We start from the raw sequence: 6,994 nt of genomic DNA, 5'->3' as shown, positions 1-6,994 counted from the left end.
TTCCTCTGCAGGAATTTGCATGGAGGAACCTATAGTCTTGATATTATAAAACACTGGTAAAATCTACTCTTCTTATGAAAGTAATTATCTGACAATACACTCACAGTCTTGCCAGTATATTGTCAGATGTTTTTTTTTCAGAAAAGTTGAAGAAATAAAATCATACAAATACAATATTCTAGAATTGTATTGAAGAATAGACTGTCTACAAACTGACTTCTATCGGACTTAAACAGACACAATTTAGAAATTGTCACTGCTTGTTTTCATAAATTTAAACCTAGCCACAGTTATAACTTCTAAACCCAGAGAACTTAATCTTAATTGCTCAATTGGTTTAGTGTAAGACTAGTAAGCCTGCTGAGATCCTTGGTTTGATTCCTAGCACTGCCATTGAAATAATTAGAATCTATAATGACCTTTGTTACATTGGAGCCCATGTTGGGACAAGGAAATTGTCCGATGTCCAAGGTTCGGTCCCTAACAGAGGCATTGGGGTGATTATGATTTATAATGATGTGTGTCACAGTGACATGTTATATCCTGCTTGTGTGGAGAGATTTGCAAATAAAGGACATTTGCCCATCATCAGATGGCTTCTGTTGTAGATTGTCCCTCATTAATTATATCATTAGCTATAATAGGTTAAAGATTGAATGGGAAGATGTCCTATTCTGTTCACTTAAATCACCTTGAACTAAGCTCACGAAGGTCATATATAAACTAGGTATTATAAGCAGTTAAGGCTTATGAATTGTCTTTTGGTTATGTTTTTCTGCTAAAACCATGGTTAAAATTTTTTAAATGATTGGAGATGTCACAACATGATGATTGGGTAGGACCTTTTCCTCTCAGCTTCCCTTGGTGCCATACGTCATGTACATTCTGACATGTGGTCAATAGAGTTGTAAGTATAGAGACATAACAGTATTTAAATTGGCAATAACCATAATCTGACCATTGAAGGTTGTTGGACATTTGTCAGCTGGTTTCCTTATTTATCCAGCCTCTCTTCCTCATCAACTGATAATGCTGGATCTACAACAGTCAACCTGAAACATCTGCTGCTTGTCATGGAAATATCTTTTTTTTTTTTTCAAAATGTGTGACTTGTGACTGACACTAGACTACCCAGCCCACTGACTCTGCTATTGGCTATGTAGAGCAGCAGCTCTCAGACAAAAACAGCCGCTCACAGTCCCTGCCATAAAATCATCTCTGAAATAGTTGAGAATTTAAGTCTTTGATTGAATGTTACACTGAAAATTGGCTCTGATCTTTGAAATTCACGGCAGTGCTCACTCCCTCAGTAAGGTAAGTAATTTTTCTGTCTACTTGTGAGAGCTTTATTTGATTGACACTGCATTTAGGAGGCAACTAATTGTGGAGCGTAAACCATAAATATCTGTCATGCTGTAACATGAGTTATTGTTTCATAAGCAATCCAAATAGTTGTTTCAATCATACCCCCCTGGGGATAGCTTCGGTCAATCTTCATCTGCTGAGATAGCTGTGTTTCATCATAACATTATTGATGTAGATTTAAACTGTGTGCTTGATTTAAAAAAGGGTTTATGAAATCAATAATTTCTTATCATTCTCCCCAAAAAATTATTTCAACAGTCATGCCTGTATTTATATCATATTTATCTACCAGTAACTGTTGACTTATCAAGGCAACATATCCCACAGTGAGAAAACCCTAGGTTTATATACTAGTAATTGAAAGCATTCTATACACAACCAGCAGAAGAGAGTAAATAGGCCTGCTTTGAGCATAAACATGTTAAATTTTAAGCCATATTATTTCATATTAAAGATGAAATACATTAACACCTGTGCACTTGCCAGCTGCTAATGCCGTTGGTTAACAACTGCTTCACAATTTCAAAAAGTATATCTAAAGCCTGTTATGGAAAATTTTGAATGATGATAGAGCTATAGATTATCATTATATTTTATGCACATTTAATATGTATGACATTGCATTGTTCTTACAACAACAGTTATCTACAAGTTATTGTTATTAGTGTGATACTTTATCAAATACCCCATATTTTGAAATATCTGCAGAGATAATGTATTATCCATATTAATGTACAAGGAGTTTCAGTGCATTTCCAATCTAATAGATTGGGAAATTGAATTCTATTCTTTAAGATGAAATTTGAGTTCATGTATGAAGATCTTGTATATCCTATCACCGACCTTAACAGTTATATCTTATATACAATAATGTACCTATCACCGACCTTTACAGTAAGATCTTATATACCTATAACCTATCACTGACCTTTACAGTAAGGTTGTATATACCTATCTCCGACATTTACAGTAATATCTTATATACCTACCACTGACCTTTACAGTAATATCTTATATATTGAAATCGAAACTGAAAAGTTTACAAGATTGATGGTAAAACAAGATATAATTTACACTGTTTATGAGAGGCCCAATGTATTGTTACTAATTTCTATAGTGAGAAAGGCCTTTGCCTTGTAATCAATGTATATTTGTATTAGCATCAAAGACAAATGTCAGGGATCATATAGAATGTAAATACTAGGTCACAATGACATCTGACACTGCCCCTACCCTACACCTTGGCTATATCTGACAAGTGAACACATGTGCCATTTATTGTTACAAGCTCCCTATAGTAGTAGGCACATCAATCTGGATATATTTATACACGCTTCCTTTGCTTTATCACTGTTATGCACCAAACTTCTGTTGTTTGTCCGTCAGGAAATGTTTCTGATCAGAAACAAATCACTTGGGCTAAGAATGTACTGATCACAGATAGCATCAGTATTGAGTGTTTGATTAACTTTAGGAACATCTCCCTGCTCATGTTCACATCAAAGAGATCCCCTAATTACTGCTGTGTAAGTGATGACAGATAGTACATAGGATCACTTATCTACAACTACAGAGAAGTGTTGACCAACAGGTAATTTATTTCACTTTATCCAGCTCTTTTTATCTTCGATGATTTAATCTTAGTACAGAATTGGCCACTTGACTGTTGGTGAACATTTTTATTAACATTTTACCAGTAAAAGTGAACATTCTGATGTAACAAATCATACTTAGGGGAAATTACTTAGGTTCTTGACAAACAAGGTTTGCTGAATGTGTGTTAGCCTAAGAAGCTTACCCCTGGGGTTTAGATCCCTCTCTCTCTCACCTGAAGGTGGTGGCTAATTTTGTTTCTTACTTGCCCTAATTGGCTCTCATGTGTACTGACATTGAATCAATGTTAGACAATGTAAGACAATGTTGACATGAGTGTGATGTCGATGTAATGTCCTTAATGTATTGTTTCTTTGATCTCACATCACACAATATTGTTGCGAATGGGGAAGGCCCCTCCCTCCCTCCCACCTTTAAGTACACTACAGCTTACGTGGACTTTGCGGTTTCCACGCGCCCACGGTGGACTGCCCACGCAATGTCCACTAGTGGACATGCGTGGGCAAAGTGTCCACGTGATTCCGCGATTCGTGATGGATCGGCAGATACCGTGGGTGTCCACGCAACAGCGCGGCCCGTCGAGGAACACTGGATATCGTGGCCCGCCGGATGCCGTGTATGTCCACGGAACAGCGCGATCCGTCGTGGAACGCTAGATAGCATGGCTAGCTTATGTTTTGAAGTTATGCTTACTTTACCGCGTCTTCTAATCACGGCCGAAGGCAGGATGTCCTCCCGATATATAAGAGTTACTTCCCTTCGTTTCACTGGTAATGTAATATTTGAATAATGCTCTATTATAACGGGCCGTATACAACATGTAACATCTCATTAATTTTCTTTAGTAACGGGCCGTATATAACATGTAATATTTGAATAATGCTCTATTATAACGGGCCGTATACAACATGTAACATCTCATTAATTTTCTTTAGTAACGGGCCGTATAAAACATGTAATATTTGAATAATGCTCTATTATAACGGGCCGTATACAACATGTAACATCTCACTAATTTCCTTTAGTAACGGGCCGTATATAACATAATAATTTTAATTGTAAATAATCTAATAATCTCAGATTAACACTAGTAAATATCTTTTATGTAATTTGCGTGTACACCATTGTATTAATATATTTTATGTTACAGAAGTTAAAACGCAAAGTAAACGATGTGCTTATATCAGTTGATACTGTGTTATATGATAAATTCTTTTAATGCGTCATCTTTACGAGCCCATGTTTGTGTGAAGCACCTTCTATTTAAAAAATATATATATTTAAATTTCATTAAGTGTGAGCTATTTTACAGATATTCTTTCCGTTTATTACTTATGATCGATCAATAATAATCATATTTTGGTTACGTACATTATGTATGTTGGTTTATGGGTTCTCACGTACTAACTACGGAATAAAATTTGTTGATATCATAGTTATCATCTGCTTTAAGTTTGAAACAAAAGCAAGACCAGTCTATAATCATTAATTAATTCGCTGTATAGGAAAGCAAAATACCGTTACAAAAACTGAGTTGAACGGGTAAATGCCTGGGGCTAAGACCTCGCAGCGGTTGCTATGACGACTTGGTGTGACAAACGAGCTAGAGCTGTGAATCTGTCGACACGGGTGACTGACCCACAAGGTAAGAAAAATCGTCTGGATTACCGCGGCGGGGGGGGGGGGGGGGTCTCCTTTCTCCCACTTCTTACAAATAAGTTACGGGCAGGTATGTTGTGACAGTCATTATAGTCTTCACCTATACCTTACCTGGATTTTACCTGTGTTCTCCAAAGTTCTCCAAAATTACCTGTATCTTATCTGTATTCTCCGACATTACATGATCTTTACCTCTATTTTACACGAACTTTGAATTCATCTCATTTCATTCCTTATTAATAATTTTGCATACCATTTTCATAAACCAAATTTGCAGAAGACAGCTATAGTACAACAACGTAGATATTTTACTGTTTTAAATGATTGAAAATGCGAAACAAAATCACATCAGACCATTTACTACTATCCGATAACCCTTATCAACATGGCGAACTATCACTGATATTTTTCTTGATATTATTTAACTTAACTGATTACAAATCATATAGACATAAAAGTGTACTCGACTGTGAGTGGGTTAGTATACCATTTAACAATAATCAGGTGTGAAATTACGGTCGTCACGCCTGTCACAGCACCACAGGTATCTGTTCTGTCGGGTGTTCTAATCGGAACCCGCCTATAACTGCTGGTGAGTTGACACGTATGGTTTCCGTGCACGTCAAAAATGTTCCGAATATATGCTTTTACAGGTTGTACGTATATTTAGCTTGAGTTTTGTTAAAAATTTCTTTTTACTGTAGGAATTCATTTTTAAATTAAACACATTATTTACATTTAAAGTCCGTTGAGTTAAAACAATAAACATTCGTATCACAAATAAAATAATTAGCCTAAGTTTGAACATTCACATACCCACGATGTTGACACTTTACTTTAAGCATTTATTTCATGTACGAATTCCACTTTAAACTTATATTATTAGAAGTGTTGTAATCCAAATCGTTATTGGTATGCAACGAAACCCGTGTCCTCGTAATAAAGGCTATGAACAGGGTGATGTAAGTCGTTACACGTTATATATGTTGTATACGGCCCGTAATAAAAGAAAAGTAGTAAGTTACATGTTATATAGGCCCGTTGAAATAGAACATTATTCAAATGTTACATGTTGTATACGGCCCATTACACCAGTGAGATGTATCATGGTGTATACGGCCCGTTACAATAGCAAATTAGCATGTTATAAACGGTCCGTTCAAGCAGAAAAATAGAACATTATATAAATGTTACATGTTATATATGGCCCGTTATAATAGACATTCAGTGAGATGTTACATGTCGTATACGGCCCGTTATAAAAGAAAATTACAGTGACACCTCACTATTAAGAACACCTGGGGGTCCGGGTCAAAGTGCCGAGGTGGACCAATTTGAGCTAGACCATCAGGAACCGTAACTCTTAATTGACTGAACTCAGGTGCAAGTTGTATAGATATGGCTAAATACATGCCATAGTCTTAACTTTAAATAAAAACAAAGACAATTGTTTTTGTCTATCATTTCCTTTATTTTCTTCATCACCTTCTAAAATTTCTGTCTTTCTTTTCAAGATGCTCTGACCTGTGTTTTGCCGACCCCAAACTGTTCAGCAAGTTGTCGTTGGCTACGACCATTGCTACATTGAATCAGTTCAATTTTCTTTTTTAGTGTAACTCCTTACGTTTACGTGATGTGGCCATCATGAGCGAAAAAAGAAATGAAGTTAGAAAGAATAGCATAATTCTAGCGAAATATTTGAAACCAAACATGTTTTTTTCAAATTATAATAACACCTATCTACAGACCCTATTCGGCATTGATACAAAAACATCGAGATCGCTGAAAAAACTTGCGCTTGACCAGAAAAAAATCAAACGTTACTATGTTTATTTTACTCGCTTGTATGTAATCGGGTCTTAAAACGACCAACAGCCACAAATCAATTATTTGAATATCATAATTAATAAGCAAATGTACGGTTATTACAATTTTCAAGGCAAGATAGATAATCTGATAACTTGTGTATTTAATCCGTCACAGCGCCACCAAGGAAGGGCGATCACCCGTAACGGTAAACAAAGGACTACAAACTCAAACCCGGCACATGCTGGCTTGTTACGAACAATGAAAGACTGGATGTTTATTTTACCTTCCGGTCAGTGCGAAGATTTCAAAGAGATTAATAGCCATTCTACTCACCTGTCGATACACTGGTCAGTAAACAAAAGATCGATAATTACGTATACACCCGTCAATGGCCAGTTTGACACGCATTACCGTAAGCTGTTCACGGTTCGCTACACACCAGGTAATTTTTTAGACACGACCAACTGGTCGTGATTGTGGGGGTAATAAGCGTTAATTAGTATTCGTTGGGACTGCCCAAGGTGGTCGTAATACGGAATAGCAAAGT

At 36.3% G+C, this 6,994-nt stretch overlaps 1 protein-coding gene across 1 annotated transcript in view; it reads left to right on the top strand.

The window, feature by feature from the left end:
- The first annotated feature begins 1,156 nt into the window (after nt 1-1,156).
- Nucleotides 1,157-6,994, top strand: part of LOC117331646 (FMRFamide receptor-like) — a 77,109-nt gene continuing 71,271 nt past the window's right edge. The window contains exon 1 of the mRNA XM_033890474.1: nt 1,157-1,314. The gene's annotated coding sequence lies outside the window, so the exon portion shown is untranslated. The remainder of the gene's footprint in view (nt 1,315-6,994) is intronic.

This window comes from Pecten maximus, chromosome 7 (assembly GCF_902652985.1).
Source record: "Pecten maximus chromosome 7, xPecMax1.1, whole genome shotgun sequence".
Classification (NCBI taxonomy): Eukaryota; Metazoa; Mollusca; class Bivalvia; order Pectinida; family Pectinidae; genus Pecten; species Pecten maximus.
This window is presented reverse-complemented; position numbering and strand designations above follow the sequence as displayed.